Genomic DNA, 18,620 nt, shown 5'->3' on the forward strand with positions numbered 1-18,620 from the left:
GATGTGAGTTAGAGAAGACAACTATTCCTTAGATGTGCTGCAGGGATGCTGTGGAGTATTTCATGGACACACTGAAAATTTGAAATTTAGGTTGCATGTATGTTTTCCACACAGGAAATTTGAATATTTACTGAGGAATAGGTAGACTAAAAACCAAATTTTGGCCAAAAATTCAGCTGTCAATTAAAAGTCATCTATATTGGAAGCTTTCAATGTTAAATGTTAGTCATTGATGAGGACATAAATCTACATCTGTAATGCAGATTCCAGCAATAAGAAAAAAAGCAGCTTGTTGGATGCCCTGCTCAATTTTAGTGCATTTCAGAAATGTACTAGTGACATTCTGCTTTCAGATCAGTTCAGTGCCCTGAAGAGAACAGTTCTCTTGCCTGTTCTTTTCTTTGCAATTAATATTGCAAAGAAATCTTTTAAATACAGTTGTCTGGAACTGGCTGTTTTTTCTTGAATATTAGATTAGGAGTTAGGTGGAAGTATAAAAGCTTTCTGAGCAAATATTGTTTTGTCTCTGACTTTTTGTACATCAGGAATAGAGTGAACTTAAATTGTAGTTTTGGGATAAATCTACTTTCAGGGGAACAAAAGCTACTTAATTCTTGCCTGATTTTCTCAAAAACTGGAAGAGAATAACTGTTCAAGTTTTAAAGTATTTCAGCTCTGAAATTTTCTTTAAAGCAAATTTATGAAGTGTACTTGGAAGGATGTTTTGGTTCTCCTTTTGTATTTGCACAACACCTTTATTAAAATGATCCCTAAAGGAAAATTTATGACTTTTGAAGATATTTAATCTTCAGTGAAGGTCAAAGTGCACTGTTATTTTTTTTACTTCTTTTAAGATTAATCTAGTTTCTGACACTTCACTACTGGCAGTTACTTTCCTTCTCCTAACCCTTTCCCCTTTCATCATCACTATTGCTGCACTCTCTGATTGCTGGACTTTACACATTAAGAAAAGTGACTAAGTATCTGTCAGATGCTGTTTATTCTCCCATTGTCTCCTCAGAAGAAATAGTATGGACAGTGAAGTGTTATGTCTTGATGGAGATTTGGGTTTTTAAATTGTGTGTGTTGCTCTGAATTTATGTTAGAATGTGCAAGGAAAAAAGAATATAAATAAATAAATAAAATGCTTTGTCCTTCAAGGGGAAAGTAGTTCCTTCTTTTAACAGTCTCTTCTTCTAACAGTCCCCTTCTTCTAACAGTCCCTCCTAACATCTCAGAGCTTAAAGAAATGCTGTCTTTAGCACGGGTCAGGCTTCCTCTTCCAGCAGAACTAGACAGCCATAGTTTGCATCTTTGAACCGAAGGTAATTTTTTTCACTCATTAGGCCATTAAATGTTCAAAGAATTTATCCATCTCCTAACTTTAGTCAGCTCTCCTGTGGGAAGCAGAAGAGCAACGGTAGCATATGTATTCATTAGTCCGTGATACTGGGAAGATAAACTTCTCTGTTCAGTGTAGAGTAACCCAAGAGGTGACTATTTTTTCTAATAAGCTCACTTCTTGTAATGTAACCAAAACATTTTGAAGACACAAAGAAGAGGACAAATACTTCTTAATTTTTTTTTCTTTTTTCTTTTCTTTCTTTTTCTTTTGTCAAAGTGGAATCAAGACTACTGCACAGAAAGAAATTGTAGTTAAAATATCACTGTTGGAGAACTTAGTTTCAGTTAGAAATCCAAACTAATTCTTTTAATGTGTCATGCCTAGCACCCATCACACATGCATGCACCTTGCTGCAAGCTTTTCAGAGCTCTCCACTTGCCAAAAATGTTGTCTCTTCCTTCTGAGATTTGGTGCCAGATCCAGCCAGCTGCCTGAGCTTTATCTTTCAGCCTCTGCCACCCTAATCCCTAGCATTGCCTGTAGCTGTTGGAAAAAATTATGTCCAATTAGGATTACTCATGAACTTTTGAGTGACAAAGAATTCAGTGTTTTACAGCAGATATTCAATTTTTCACTCAGTGCACTTTGCCTGAATCCTCTGGGAAGAATTCAGACTATGTACCTATGTTGATGTCAACAATCCCTGTTTTCTGTTGGGCTGGCAGTATTGTATGGAAGAGATTCGGGTGTCTAGGTTTGAAAAGTTTAGAAAAATGTTTGGATTTCTTCCCAAACTGTGACAGATACAACCACTGAGCTGCAATTGCTGTACTCTCAGGGCTTAGTGGAATGACTTTCTTTTCAGTTGCTTGAAATATAGTAGTTAATTCTGTTAGTAAGCTGTCTTGATTGCCTGTTTGGATTCTAGAGAGAAGCAGACTGTGATTAGTCTGATTTATTTTAGATGTCTACTCTAAGTCAAGGTCAATTGCATCCCTCATTCTCACGGCTGCCTTTGAAGATCTTACAAATATATAGCTCAAATACAGGTACCTAAAGACTGGGCAAAATGAAACTTTTATTCATATGTTAAAAAAGCTGTTGAGTATCTTACTGTCATTACAGGGCTGTCATTACATTTGCATTTGTCATCATAGGGCATATCACTTGATTTAGATTTCTACTGTTCAGAAAAGTTCTTCCAATGGGAAAGTGAATAAATCCAGTCTGAGAGGCTGTCACTGATCTCTAAGAAAGGGGAAAACTGTCTGAATTCCTACCTATTTTCTTAAAGAAAAAAAACACTTTTAATAGAAACGATTTTTCCTTCTTTTAAAGTCTTAAATCAAATTCAAGTGCAATGAGAATATGGAAAAGCCTTGGGAACTCAGACTTATTGTGGTATTTTTCTCACTAGGTAGACATCTTGATGCTCTTCGCTTATCATTTTGCCTAATCTTGATTCACTGGGAATAATGTACCATTTCTTTAAATTGGATGTCAGATAAGTGTGTTTCTACTGTTCAGTGAAAGATGATTATGGTGATGCAACTGATGTGAGTGCACAATTATATATATAAAATAAAACCAACCACGGTCAAAAGGCAGAATTTTTAGAGTCAGGAAAAATCATTCTTTTCTAGAATGTAAGAATTACTGTGAATAGTAGGTGTTTGCCTGATCACAATACGTTTTTTTTTTTCTTTTTAAAAAGAGACAGTAAAGCATGTGAACAACCCTGGTGTCACAAATATAATTAAAGCACTTCTGTTAGGAGTCCTGTTTCTGCTAACATTAAATTATTAGTGTTAATCAGAATGTAAGCAGCAGAACTTGGTATCATATAAATTTAGCAATGTGTATTATATCTGTGATGTACTTCTGTCAAGAAATCTATACAAGACATTTTGTTTTGCAGCAGATTATCACAGACATTACACTTTCACAACTTATCATCATCCCTGCTAACGACAAGAGGGAAAAGATCAGGTTTGTGCTGAAAATGACCTTGAAGCTTTTCTAACTCCATCCATTGCAAAGGAAATGTCACAAACCTCTTAGCAGCTGTAAGGGTGTCAGGCTTTTGTTATGAAGAGTTCTCTAATGTAGAAAGAAGATAGAGAAACAAGGATGAAAAGGACAAATAGCAAGACACAGATTTCTTCAGCCAAAGTTTCATGAAACCTTCAATAGTAGCTTACAACTCTGATTAGAAACAGATACTTTTCAGTTCATGGCTCTACTCTTACCTGTGACTGGAAAAAGGGCACTTCTGATAGCTATTTGGGATGATATTAATCCATATCCTCATAAAGTTGATGGAAGTTTTGATAGTGATTTCAGCAGAGCTGGTGTTTCACTTTGCCTCTCTCCTAGTATCCTCAACTGGCTGGCAGTCACAGGCAAGAGGAGTCCAAGAAGAAATTCCATTCAAAGTCAGAAAATAAGCTAATTTAGATATTTTTGCAAGTGTGGAATGTTAAAGTAATGTGCACAAAATATTTTATTTCTTTTTAGTAGAAGAGTTTAATATTAAAAGAAAAGGCATAGCAATCAAAACAATCATAAATTCAGATTCTGATTTTGAAATAGTTGATTTTTCTAACAATGGAAATAAGACATCAGTGCTAAAAGAATTCTGTTTAGACAGGAGAAAATATCTTCAGCTGTGCCTACAGTGAAGAATGTATTATAAAGCAGTCAACCTTTCCTAAGCTTGTTTAAAAGAGAAAAAAGGGAAAAGGGGGAGAATATACTTTCAAAAATCATTCATGCCAAAACACAAAAATTATCATTTAAAAGTCTTAGATACTTTTTACACTAGTGAAACATCCTCAAGTTGCTCATTTCCCTTTTGTTAAGCAATCTGTTCTATATTGTGTCAAGTTATATTTGATGCAAATAAAATGTTTAAGATTCTCTGTGTTATCCATTGCATAAAGTGTTGGAAATGCATCGCATGTGTTTGCTCCCATCCCACTTATTCTATGAACAAGTGAGAAAGAAGATAACCAGGATAAAAATGATGCAGAAAGGAAATATGACTTGATTCTTTGCGTAGCTGATGGAAACAAATACTTGAGAGCAACTGCAGCAGTAAATGCCTGTGTTTCCAAGAATTATCTGCAATATGCAGAGATATGGTTCCAAACCTATTCTGATGCACACGTATGTATGTGAAATGCTGACCAAAATTTGAAAAGGTAGCCTTAATCTTTCCAAGACTAGATGCTATCCTTCAATTTCTTTGTTCAAAGTCATTCTGATAGTATGGAGAACTGCAAATGGCTGAAAAGTGTACCGTGTTAATTTCAGGACTTTTGGATCTCAGGAAAAGGAATATCCTAGTGCCTGATGATCTCATGAAATTATAACTATGTAGTGAGATTTTTCCAAAATAAATTAAAGTGCAGGTCAAAAATGTGGACATCTAAAATAATTTTGCAGGTTTATTATGTGGAAAACTTTTTTATGAGTATGTGCCAAAAGAATGTTCTACCAAATATAAGCCGTCCTCATGTAGTCCCTGTGGCTGTTCTGCTGTTGTGTGTAGAATATGCAGGGTTTGGAAGCAATTTGTATGTGACTTGAGAAACAGATCCTGGTGGTGGTCTACAGAGCTGAACCTGCTTCTCAAGAATCATTGACCAGTTAACAGTATGTGTTATTTTCATATTTCAGAGTGTCTCAAAACTCCATAGTAATATATCAAAGGCACTAATGCTAGTGTTAGTTTATCTATCAAGTTAATCTGAGATGACTGTTGCAGATCAAATAGGTAAGAATTATTTCTAGCTGAAGTTGAAGATATCAAACTGTAGTCATTTTCCACATTTCTACGTAAATGTAAAATGTTAGTATTTTCAGTGCTTCACAAGGAAGGTACTTTCTTTTATCCTTACTCCTGATATTTGAAACCACCAGAAGGATATTCCTAGAATGCCTTTGATTCTTCACTGAGATGGAAGAGGTGTGCATTGGAAAGGTGATAAAGCAGACTGAGCCAATTGAAGTGTGTATGAATAAATATCAACTGCTGCTCTTTGGTTTCTTCTGTAGTGCCTTCTTGTTATAGAAGGACATTCCTACAGATGGTTGGTGCAAGAGGGCCGAGGACAAGGTATGTGTAACTATGTCTGGAGCCTAGAAGGAGTGTGAGGCACTAGCAAGGAGTCAAAACAAAAAATGGCTGAGAGTAGGTGAGTGAGCTCAGAGGAGATGCAGGCTGTGCAGGTGCTGTGCTCCTCCAAGGCACTCTGTGTTCTGCAGGTTTGCTGGTCCCTACCTGTTGTGCCTGTGTAGCCACAGCTGCTTTCTCTGACCACTCTCATCAGGCATTTTGCATGCTCTCATTTCTTTTAATAGAGATATCTGAAGTGTGGTTTGACCAGAAGAGTAAGGTTGAGTCAGTTCTCACAGTTGTCAGAAAATTATTTCAAAACTACAGTAATGTTATTTTAAATAAATAAATAAATAAAATAAAATAAAATAAAATAAAATAAAACAAGTTGCTTTTCCAGAACACTCTGGTGTAGCATTTGTAACTCTCAATATTATTGTTATCAGATCTAAAAATATTTTTTCTTTTTTCTCACTTGTCACATTGAATGAATGCAAGTAACCCATGTGATCATTTAATGAGTTTAGTCTGGGTTCTCATTATTTGTTCAGAATCTTTGAAATGATCCAAAAGTTCTAAAATCTCAAAATAAAATTGCCTCTCTTTTTAATCTTCCAGTTTGCTAATTTTTAAATTACTGTTATTGATTGCTGAGGGACTGTCATAAAGAGATGTGAAGAAAGCTGCTAACCTGTGACATTTTAAAATACATGTGTATTAAATTGAGATGATTTCTACCTTAAGTTTATTATGTGCTTAGCAAAGAATGTGTTGCTCTTTACTGTTTCTTAAAGGCTTCTACGGCAGGCAGTGAGTATTGATATAACACACTGTCCACTAGTTATATAAACACAGAAGAGTACTGGGCTACACACACAAAACATATATATACATATAAATATATATGCATGCAGTGCTTGTAAAATACATTTAATCGCAAGATGAAGTGCAAATATTAACACATTAATGTGTTTAGGGTGGGAGGAAGATGGATTACTCCCAGCTAGCTGCAGTGTATGATGTTTTTGTGGATTCCATCTTTGGCGATTGCATTTGGATGAGGTAGAGTTCCTGGATTCTTATCCAGAACTTTTACAAAGTCTCTTTCTGATATGTTCCATTATCTAAAAAACGTTAGTTTTACCAAGTAACTGCAGTTTTGATGTTTGTATAGGACACTGAGATTGTGGCTTGAGTGCAAATTGCTACATATTTACAAGACTCTGATTTAATTTCAGGAAGTGGCTCTGAAGAACCTGAGTACAAATTTCATGACCTCACAGAGATGTATCTCTAAGGGAAGACAGAATCTGGTCTGAGAATGTTAGCTGCTATTTTAATTGCATTAGTGACCTACTGAGAACATCAATTAAGTTCCCCCATTCTACACACTTCTAGTAAACGTTTTTGGTGATACGTTATTAAGATTTTCTGGGATTTAGTTGTAGTAGTTCTGAAAATCCGAAGAGTATTTAATAGTAACTGGTGTTACAAAACTACCATTACTAAAAGCTCTTTCAGAAACAATTTATGAAGGGGACAGGTTTTTTGTTTTTTGTTTTTTTTTTTTTTTTTTTAATAAGAAGAATGTGTTCTTTAAGCAAGCAAGAAAGCTAGAAGAAAAACAACATAATACTGGCGTTAGTAAACTGAGCCAATCAATATCGTTATTATTAGAGAAAGCTGAAACTTCCCAATCCAGAAGTTTTTTATGCAATTTCAAGAGGCCAAGAGTAAAAGTGGGATATTGTGGTATGCATAAGAAAAATAGACACAGAGTTTGGGGAAATATAATGGTTGTAGAGAAATTTCAATCTGATCTTTCCTTACGAAGCACTTGTGGTTGGCAACATTAATTACTTGACTCCTGAAGAAAGAGGAGGTATTTTGTTTTTACATTTTAGGAGGAAAAAAACCCTCTATCATCTAGTATTGCTTATACTTTTACCAGAATATGGTCTTTGACAATTGGCCTTCTTGTTTTATTTATTAAAAAAATAAATAATAATAATAAAAAAAAATCATTACATGTTGATGAAGCAATAATTATGGTGAATAATAGCTGTTGGGGTGTGTCGGATAAGAAGCATATAAAATCTCTGCTGGTGCCATGGTTGTTATTGTGAGGAGCTGAGAGAACCCATGATGAGCACTGTGCCCCACAGTGAGGACAAGAGCTGAGCAGGTCTCTGCTGAGGCCCACAAGAATAAAAAAGGTGTGTGTATGGAAGGGGTGGTGGTCGTGTAGAGAAGGAATGTATTGCAGTTGTTTGACAGCCACTAGTAAATTATGCCTCTTACCTATAAACTCTCTAAATCCCCTTTCAGCATCTCACAAAGAACAATAATTGTTTATTGATCTAGACGTTAACAATGTATCGCTTGTTCTTCAATAAGGTCTAGAAATGTAACTCAAGGGCAATAACTGCTTTGGATAAGCAACATACTTGATGGATGTGTGATCTTTTTTCTTTTTATAAAATATAAGTATATATATATATATATATATACCTTAGCATTTTGTTATTGTGATGCAATCTCTGTATATAGGTAGACTTTTATGAGCTTGTACTTTTTTTTTTTCTCCCAAACTGTCATTTTTCTCAAGTGTTTAATACTTCCGTATAAATAACTATTTAAAATTAATAGCAAAACACAGAATTCTTTTTTCAAATCATTCTTCCTACCTTTCTGCAACATTTTGTTTGACACTCAGATGTTGTATGCAAAAAATGAAAAGAAAGATGATGCAAGACAAAATACTTTGTGGCATAAACACCAGTAAATAAATTTTCCCTACACTACTAATATTGTATGTGCTAGGTGGGCATATTTAAATAGAATCTGAATATATTGCCTTACATTGCATCCAGTAGCACTTTAAGAGGAAGGTCATAATAAAAAGGTATATGTTCATTTATTTTCATATTTAGTGCATTTTTAAAGGAGTCTATTCTGTTTTGCTTCAAGATAGAAGTGATACACTTAAAATTAAAGTTGTTGTCACCTAGCAAAACAGCATCATTGTGGTGTTAGATAACAATGCTGACATTGCCATAGCAGTTGTAATATAAAGTTAATATAAAGTTAGCTTTCATATAGAATGAGTACAGCAAAGTTTTCAAGTGTAAGGTTTCTTCCAGCCTGGTAGATTTGAAAAGCTGATAAACCCTCAGATATCACAGTGACAATTAGTTACTTATCTTTCAGTTCTAAAAACAGAGGTTGAAAGTTAAGTGGCAACATAAAGCTAAACACCTCCGGGACAAGGCCCAGGCCCAAGCTAGGCAGAAATGACAGAAAATCACTGCGAACAGAAGACATTAAAAGGTCAGAAATAAATTGTGATCAAGCCCTGTTTGACCATTTTATCAGTTGGTATTTTCTATCCTTTTAAGAATGAATCGACATTTTCTCTTCTCTGAAGCTGTTTGTGTTGGCAGTAAGGATTTACCTACGGTCTAAATACATCATCTTATTTAGATGTGTTTTGTAGAGTAAAAGGGTCATGTTCTTAGAGGAAACTTTGATTCAAGAAAACTTATAGTGAAAACTTCAGAGATAATATAAGAAATGAGAGGTGGGGTTGGGAAAATACAGCTGCCCAATTTAGATGTCTTAGAGTGACTGGTGAAAATTCTTCCTTTTGCCCTCTATGAGTGAAATTCTGGCTGGAAATGAATTGAAGGTAAAGCTCTCTTTGATTTCAGTGGCATCCAAGGACTTTATCCCATATAATTTATACCCCTCTAAACAGAAACTTTTTATCATGCAAGGACTTCAACCAATGAATATATTGAGGAGGGAGAGGAAGGAAGTGTATGCATGTATGTGTATATTTCTGGATGTATCTTTTGACTAGCACATGTGTCTCTCTCAGATTTTGATCCTTCTGGAAAAATTCATTCATAAAAATGACTTCCTCTATCCTCATTGATTATACATGTTTATTCTATTTCTCAGAATTCAGTTGTGGAAATGTGGGATTTTCCTAGAAGTTTCCCTAGAAAGTTCACACTAGGACTATCATATCTCAGATTGAATGTTTCCCTGTTGCTTTAACTATCATTGCAGATGAACTGTTGCTACCCAATATATGAGAGAATTTTACCAGAAATTTCAGTCCATCCTTGCAAGCAAAACTTTTTTGTAGCCTTAGTCACTTCATGTAGCCAAATATGGAGAAAGCAGCTGAATATACTGGGAAGTGAAAAGGATTTTTTAAAATATTTTTATTATGTTTTATTTCTTATATTTTGCTGCTTAATGCATTTTTCTTCAGGAGGCTGGAAACTGCTTTCTACTGTTATTATGTCTCAATTCAGATTTGTTCTTTGTATTGTAAAACCTTGAAAGAATTCTTAGCAAGAAACTTCCTTATACATTAAGTCATTAAAGATTATGTTGCTCTGGAAATTTTTGAACTGCAAGTGAAAGAAAGTAGAGAATAGCTTCATTAGAAAATCTGTGTGCCTTCATTCCATGTGAACAGTCATCTAATCTGTGACAGCTGGAATCATTAATTATGACCGATTGGCAAAATAATTAATAGGAAGATCAAGATGAAGAAGATGAAAACAATTAAATAAATGGAAAGAAAATAAATTCATATATTTGATTCTTATTGATTTTAATTATTGCAGTATATATTTCTTAAAAACCTTAACACTAGCATTTAAATATGTTGTTTCTTCTCTACTGAATAATATTTTTTATGTGATAACTTCAGATTTGTTTGCTTTGGTAGGTTAATGGATAATTGTAAAGATTAAGTCATAAGCCATAATTTCTCCAGAGTTTTATAAGAAATTCAGTCAGGGTACTGGTTGGATCACTCCCCTCTCTTTCTCTCAACACTACCCACTTTGCCGTGTCCCTGCAATATGTGTTGTGGTCTCTTTCAAACCCTCTTCAGGAAAAATACTGAGATATATTAACTACACTGTGTCATGTGTCATGTGGAATGCAAAGCCAGTCATTTTAAGTGCTGAGCAAAGTCTACATTTTAGGAAGAAACTTATAATTTGTACTCGCTAACAGGTATGTGTGATAATGGGGATTTCAACATGCAGATAATTGATTACTACTTGCTTTTCTTTTAGTTGCATATCCTGGAACTTGTGGATGTTTTATTTTATTTTTACTTTAACACTGTCAGTACTGAAAGTGCAGACTCATACACATCCAGCTATAATTCTCACTCATCTGTTCTGTTGCCTCATAATGTAAAACAAGTGAACTTGTTATTTACAAGGGAAAAAATACTGAATTTGCTGTTGTTCTGTGCATCCTCCCAGCTCTTCAGTAGAATCAACTTCTGAACTGGAATCCATTGCTATCTTTGGTATATTAAGAAATTCAGTGCCAGCCAAACCCAGCGTGGGCCAAAATCTTACATGCTTGGGGGTGAAACATCTTTAGGGGTAAATGTTTTGTAGAAGATGATGATTATTTTTTTTTTCCATCTCTGAAAATTTCTATGAATATTTGCTTGTTTTATTTACATGTTCAATCATCAGTATTTGATGTTTCTGTTTTGTGTGTCTGGATATCTTTGCACCTGATGTTAATATGAGATTGTCTTTTTCCTGTCATGGACCTCACTCTGTAGAATTAGGTCTCAATTGAAATTTTTGATTTATTCCAGGATACAGTTCAGTGTCCAGAGTTTCAAAGTGATTGTCTACAGATGACAGAAGATTTGCTTACTTATGACATTAAATGGAGATGGCTTTTAAAGTTTGCTTGATAGTGTTAAGGGATGACATCTAGGGAAGAATTATGTTTGAGTACCTTACTTTCCTTTGTTATATGCTAATAAATGGTGTAATTCTCTTTTCTGCATAGTCAGTGTCTGTGCTCTTGCTTTGGGACTGCAGGAAAGGATACATCATATCTAAAAGGCTTAATTTCATGGAAAATCTGAGTGGTCTCCACAGTTGGAAATGGTTTGAATTCTAACAGTTTGCTGCTCTGTACATGTGAACTGGGGTTCATGGAAACTTTTCGTGGAGTACGAGTATATTCAGTTGGAGAACAATGTGTATACTATCATGTTAGGATGATTCCTTTAAAAAAATTACATTATTTCATGTAGTAAGCAGAAAAATGTAAATTGAGAGGGGAAAAAAACTTTAAACTCAGGACAATAGCTTAAATAACATATAGCAGTAGTGAACTTAAAAGAGGATCCTGCCATGGTCTCATGTCTCTACAATATGCAATGCTTTTATGGTGTAATAATGCATAGAATTTTCCAACAAAAGCTTGGTTTGTACAAGTGAACATTTCATTTGTGTAAAGTACTTTATAAAGCCAGAGGATACTACCAGGATGAGATTTGCAAGAAAAAGCAGAATTTCAGGCGTGTAATCTGCAATTTCTTTGACATGTGGACAGCTATCTGTTAGAAGTTTGCTTGCTGAAAGAAGAATATGCTATGATATATATATTATTACTGTTTTGGAGTACCACTAGCAATTTATACACGTTGCCATCCTGCAAGGTTATTCCATAATAACCAGGATTCCAGTGTAAGTTTATATAAATACATATGTAACTATAGATATATACTTACGCATTTAAAGATATATATGTGTGCGTATATATTTAAATAAGATAATCCATATTAGTCTGGGATTCAAGAATCGAAAATGTAGGCTACTGAGATGTCTTGTTTAGCTGATAAAAGCCAGATATCCTAGTGCACTGAAGTCATAGAATTAAAATACGTCATTTCTTTGAAGACATTTTATGCCTGTGGTCACATAGCATGGAAAGCATAGAATGCATGGATCTGTCCAAAGGCAGAAGTGGGAAAAATTTCTGTTAAACCATATTTACTCACAGAAGAAAAGATCTTTAAGAAGGAGTAGATTATTTTACTGAATGATGTAGTTTTTAAAATTTGCTCATTTATTTCTAGTTACTGATGATTCTGTTCAAAACAGGAGAGGGGAAATATCCTGTTTTTATGAGAGATCAAACTATGCTGCTAGCATTGCAGTTACTTAAATCTATGTTTTATATTAAGGTAGCTGTGGAAAACCTGGATTACACACTAAAGCATGTATTTTTTGTTGTTGTGTCATCTTTTCATAAGAATTCACCCTGCAAATGCTTTACTAATTTCCTTAATTTACTTACAGAAATAATATCTAGAGCAAAGCATGAAAAGCATGAAGGATAACTTGAGATTTCATCTGAGATCTGAGACTTAATGGCAAAAAGGACAAGAATGCAGTGGAATAGTTAAGAACAAGAGAGGCAGAATAGCTGTCCTTGTTTCTGCTTAAGAAGATAAAATAAGTAGGCTTTTTCTCCTTTGTATAAGGACGGCACAATGTGATAAAGGCTTGTGGTAGTGAGAAAATATATTTTGTCTCTTTTTTTTGGCCCATAATATATGTATTTGCCATTGTAATGAAGAAAGAATTTCTGTAAATAGTTACAAATTCATGAGTTCAAATTAAGGAAATGTTAACACATTTCTGGAACAACTTATTCTACATCTTTTAATACATTTGCAATTCTAATTCAGTAGATCTCTAATACTTTCTACAATTACATCACTACTCTGTATTTTAATGGTAGTCATATCCAAGGGTATGTTAATATGCAATATGTTCTTCAACCACTGCATACCCTGTATGCTTGGTAGTTTATCAGAAGCTATAGTTTACACTTAACAAGGAAGAGAAAATTAGTTTTCATGGTACACTATTTTTCTGAGGAAGTTTCGTCTGTTTAAAACAGGCCATATTAAATGAACTATATCTGTTTGTTGTTAATGCTTTTGTTCTTCAGTATTTATCAATGGGCCATTGCAGTGATCAACACTGAGCTGTGAGTGTGTCTATGTCTGTATACACAGATATAAAAGAATTGCCAATGATGATAACTGTAAACTTAGGAGATAAAATGTAATGCAGGCTTCCCTGGAGTTCTTTGAGGTATCCATGTTCAGCTGAGCAAATCAAATTAGTGGACTGTGGTAATATAATGTGATGACACAGTTATGACTTTAGATAAAACAAAAAAATAATTGTAATTAAAAAAGCACAGCTGTATAGATGTGGTCTCTTATTAAATGTATGACAACTACAGATTTTCATGTTGCATTTGAAGTTCCATTAATGTCTTTCCAGTGTTTTGCTCACGTATACTGTTTCGTTCATTTCATTCTTGCCCTTTCTTGAAGTGACCACATGGATGAGCTGGCTACATAAGCAGCACTCATTATTTGCTTATTCAAGTATAGCAGGATATTCAATTTCTGGTTGGTTGGTTGTTTTTTTTTAATTAAAAATAAGAAAGATGCCTTCCAGTTCTCCACGTAATGTTTAAAAGAGCTCAGAATTTTATAGTTCACTAGTTAAGATATCTTTTGGAGGTTAACTATCTGACACTAATACAAAAATGTTAGACTTTTTTTTTAAGCTAACTAATATAATCACATAGAACATCACTTAATACTGAAAGCCCCAAGCAGAACTACAGAGCCACAGTACAAGTTTGAGTTTAATGTATTATGCAAAGGTAGAATATTTATGATCCATAGTTCCTATAATCTTCTTTCACTCTACGTAGTTTTTTCTTCACCCGTCCTCCTCAGTTTTTGTATTATAAATGGGTTAAAAAGCAGGATACGCTTTTCTGGGCATAGTTCCTTGTTCTCAGCAAGAAAATCAAATATGCAGAGGGGAAAAAAAAATGCCTAAAAAATTACAACATCGCTTAAAAACCAACAATTTTTCTGTGATCAGTGGAACGTTAAGGCACAGTGGAATAAGTGATCCATTTTGTGCCTTGCAGGATCCACCTGTGTTGTTTTACTCTGATTCTTCTCCATTCCCTGAACACAAGCTCCATGTGTTGCAGATATGCCTTTTCTCTTTGCTATGGATGGCTATTTATCTTCTAGTAGAACCTAAGGATTCAAGCATTAAGGCAGGTTCATCTTCTGTACAAATACCACACAAGTATAGAAAGAAAATAACTGTTCTTCCAATCTAGTTGTAATGTGACACAATTTGTCAAAGGTGAACTAATTCTGAAAAATGTTCTAGTCCACGGAGACAACACAAAAACTGCCCTACAACTGTGAGGTTTTCATAGGTTTAATAAGGCAAAAGAGGGTAAAACAGCTGAGTTATGCTTCCTTATTAGGATCTGCATCTTCACTCTGAGCAAAACAAATTCTGAATGGAGTTGTAAGCATCGCAAAATTATACCCCGCTTCTTCCCGATGCTATTCAATATTCATTTCTACCATTCTATCTTCAGCACCATTAGTGCTGGTGATAGTGGGTATTAAATGGCTAAGCCACAAATTATGTCTCATACTTGGGGAGGAATTTGTAGAAATAAATGAGGAGGATGGTGCCAGAAATCTATGAGCCAGAACAATAATTTTGGCAGAAAAACTTGGATGGATAGAAGTGAAGACATATGGTATTCAGGCCAGAGGGGTGGAAACTGCAGTAGCTGAGACATGACAGAATGAAAACTTGGATGAAAACCTGTTTCCCCTCTCATTCCAGACAGCTCAACTTCTTAAATACCATGTGCTTGAGGAACTTTGAAGATCTTAATGTTGTTGTGTGGGATTACGTGAAGGGACCGCTCAAAAATGATTACAAGTTGTGTAACTATGTGGGAGGACAGTTAAGGTTGTCCTGAAACTGAGACCAAAGTAAAGAAAGTATATTTGGGGAAGGAAAAGAGAGAGGGCTTTATTTTAATTGTTCTGTAATTTAACTGGACTGTAACTGGGCACTCAGAAGAAAATGTTAGAAAATAAGCCAAGCTACACACAGAAGAAAAAAAAAAAAATGGAATTCAGTCATCTAGACTTTCCTTTAGGAGATATCCTATCAATAATATATGAAGTGTGCATCTACTCCATAGTCAAAAGATTTTCCTGAGTGTCCCTGGTTGCCATAGCAATGAGAATCTACAGACTGAAAAACTTGTTTAAATTTGAGGTTCTACTCCAGAAAACTAACCGTGATTCTTGCCTTCTGTATGGAGACTCTTTGGGTCAGAGCTGTCAGAAAGTTTGGTGGTATCGGGGAAAGTTTAGTCGTGGGTATTAGCAAACAGCTGAATTGAGTGGATGCTGTTTTTACTTCTTTCCTAGAGGGGATACCATTTGAAATAGCAGTTGAATTGATGAGGCTTGCCTTTTCTCAGACTGAAATGCTCTGACATGAGGAGCAGTGCAAACTAAGCAGGCTTAAGTATTCTTCCACCTAATGACTAAAGCAAAATGCTTTACTACTGATATAGTAAGGTGATATAGATGTATTCACTCTGTTCAAACAGTGCAATTCTGCTCATTATATGACTATAAGGGATAGAATAATTATTCTTGTTGAGTGATTACAAAACGTAGGCACCAAATTTATATGACTAATGAAGTGAGAAAATCTGTTTCTAAGCTGTGAGCATAAAACCTCTTGTTTTCTATGACATGCCCGGAAAACTTATTGTTTTGAAAGCTGAGTATTCAGGAAATTTCAAAAGGGAAGGGGAAATATGTTGTTGTGTTTCTTATTACTCTTCTGTTTCCTTCGTCTGATCAATATATTACTGAAAATTGAAGACAAGCTTATAATATGTACATGAAAAGAAAACTTTTCCTATGACGAATGGTAGGAAGACAAGGTCAATAGCAAAAGTGATTTAAGCTTTTACTGACATCTGTTGTATTATTCGGCTGCACAGTTCACAAAGCAAGAACACACTGAGACTAATAAATACTAAGCCAGATTCTTCTACTTGTGTTTCTCTGTTTATTAAAAAAATAAAAAAATAAAAAATCTCAAAGTTCTAAATTTAAGTTTCCCACCATCATGTCAGTTGGCTATGATTTTCTGTTTGCTTGAAAGATGCTCAGGATGTTCTCACAGTTCTCTAAGAACCTTTGCAAGAATGCTTTGAAAATGATTAAAACGTTGATTATTAGAGTTCTGAAAAATAACACAACAGTTGCTGATAATTTCAGAATGATTTTACCTTAATGCCTAATAAGGAAAAAATGGATTATTTTTCCTCGTTATTATCAAACAGATTATCCTTGAGTTGTATAAAAGGATTTGACACTAAATTATGGGCTGAAAATACTGATAGCAATAGCATACAAACACTGGGAAAACATGTTCCTTTCAGAAGGAGCATGCATTTTTATATCGTTATTATAGTAGAGATATAAAAATACATTTGGGAGGAAGGAAACAGGGAAGGAAAAACGAAAATGATATATAAAATAAAAAACACATTTGAAAATTACAGCTGCTTCCTTAAATAAAATAATGAGTGAGAGGTGGTATGAACAAAATTTTCTTGACGAAAGATTATTGCCATGAATCTTCATGTAGCACAAGCTCCCTGCAGTGTACATTTCTTTATTCTACAGTCTTTTTACTGTAGCACTGTGTTCATAATAATTGGATCAGTCAATTTTTGTTACCTAGAGTGACCAAAATATCTTGGCAGGAATCAGGCAGATGGCACTGCTTGCGATGCTTACAGGACATAGCCCTTCACCTGTGTGGGGCAGCTATTGCTTTTGTGGGTCTGTGCAGCTGGAGAGACTCCCCACAGACTGGTAACTCTCTACAGTCAAACTTGCCAGTTGAGGACTCCTTAGACTTATGTTGCAGGAATTCAAAGATGATTGTGCCACTTTGAAACTATTTTAATAAAGACTTTATCTATATTTAATGCATATTAGGTCTTAAATAGAAAATATTTATAAGGGATAAATGGCATTAAATTAAGAATTGTAATTTCCAGTAACTTCTCTTTTTTATTAATACGTAGAGAATTTCTTCTCTAATCCTTTTAACAGATCATTCTGCTCAGGGCTTCTGTTTCAATAGTGCTCCATTCTTGGCCTCGTCATTTAAGTTCCTCTTTTAATTTATATATAAAAAATTCAACAGGTTTAATGTTCCAGTTTCTCATTCTTTTAATTAAAATGGAAAATATGTCCCTTTATATCCCACTTCAGATTATGAAGATCGAGCCATTTCATAGTGTTGTAAAGAAATATTTTTGTTGCATTTTGTGTTTCTGCATTGCTCCTTAAGATACAGTGGATGAGAGAAATGATGATAAGCTTTCTTGAACTGGATGTTGAATTTATTAGAAGACTAATGATCAATAATAAACTTTGTTTTAACAAAGAAAACTATGTTTTTCTGTAAATTAACTTAGCAATTTCAGTAGATTTTGGATCAGATTTCCAAATTTCCTTGTATATTTTATGGCACAGATTGCTATAGGGTAGTTTATGAAGTTCAAACATCAAGTCTTTGCATTCTATAGTTGTTGCTAATTGCTGCTTATTATATGAAATGCTCAGATTCTGGCAGTATGAGTACTGTGTTCACAACACCTGCTGCCTCCAAGTGGGAAGCCCTGATTTAAGTAATTAAAACCCAGGAAAGGGGTGTATTTATTACATGGAGACTGGGGTCAGAACATGTGATACCAGAAAATGTCTGCAGAGTGCTCAGAAACCCCTGTCAGAGGCTAGTTCTTAATTTATTTCCATTCAAATCCTTAACAAACCAAATCTGGAAGGCAGTACCTATTTTCCCTTCAAAGAAGTACTAAAATGATCAACTTCAGTCAGATAACCTAGTGCTAGATCAAAATCCCTCTGGGAAATATTTACATTTTGCCAGTTTACTCAGAGGAACAGCTCTAGGGATCTGGAGATATCTTTGGCATTTTTTTTCAGCTGAAGGAAACACTAATGCCAGAGCTGAAGCTAGTGATTTAATCATTGGATTGCTAGAGGCTGCAGTACCCTGTCTGCTCAGAAATCGATACCTACACTCTCAGTTATATTAGAGAGATGTTTACTTCTTCACCTGACCAAGATATTAATTTGTATATGCTGTTTTTTTTTTTAAAGATAATGATTTGTGAGGAGAGTAAACTAATCTGTTTTGAAATGTTTTCTGCTGCATGATTTTCCTGTTACTGACTGATCATTTTGCATGTATATATAACACCATTCACATGCATCAAGATGCTCTACAAAGAATTTGATATGCTGTATATGTAGGAAGCAGTGTACTGCTTTGCTGAAACAGCCTTCAGCAGTGTGCAGTAGCAATCTTTGTGTTGCTGGTGATTTGG

The sequence above is a fragment of the Tympanuchus pallidicinctus genome, unplaced genomic scaffold (assembly GCF_026119805.1).
Source record: "Tympanuchus pallidicinctus isolate F22 unplaced genomic scaffold, pur_lepc_1.0 scaffold10, whole genome shotgun sequence".
Classification (NCBI taxonomy): Eukaryota; Metazoa; Chordata; class Aves; order Galliformes; family Phasianidae; genus Tympanuchus; species Tympanuchus pallidicinctus.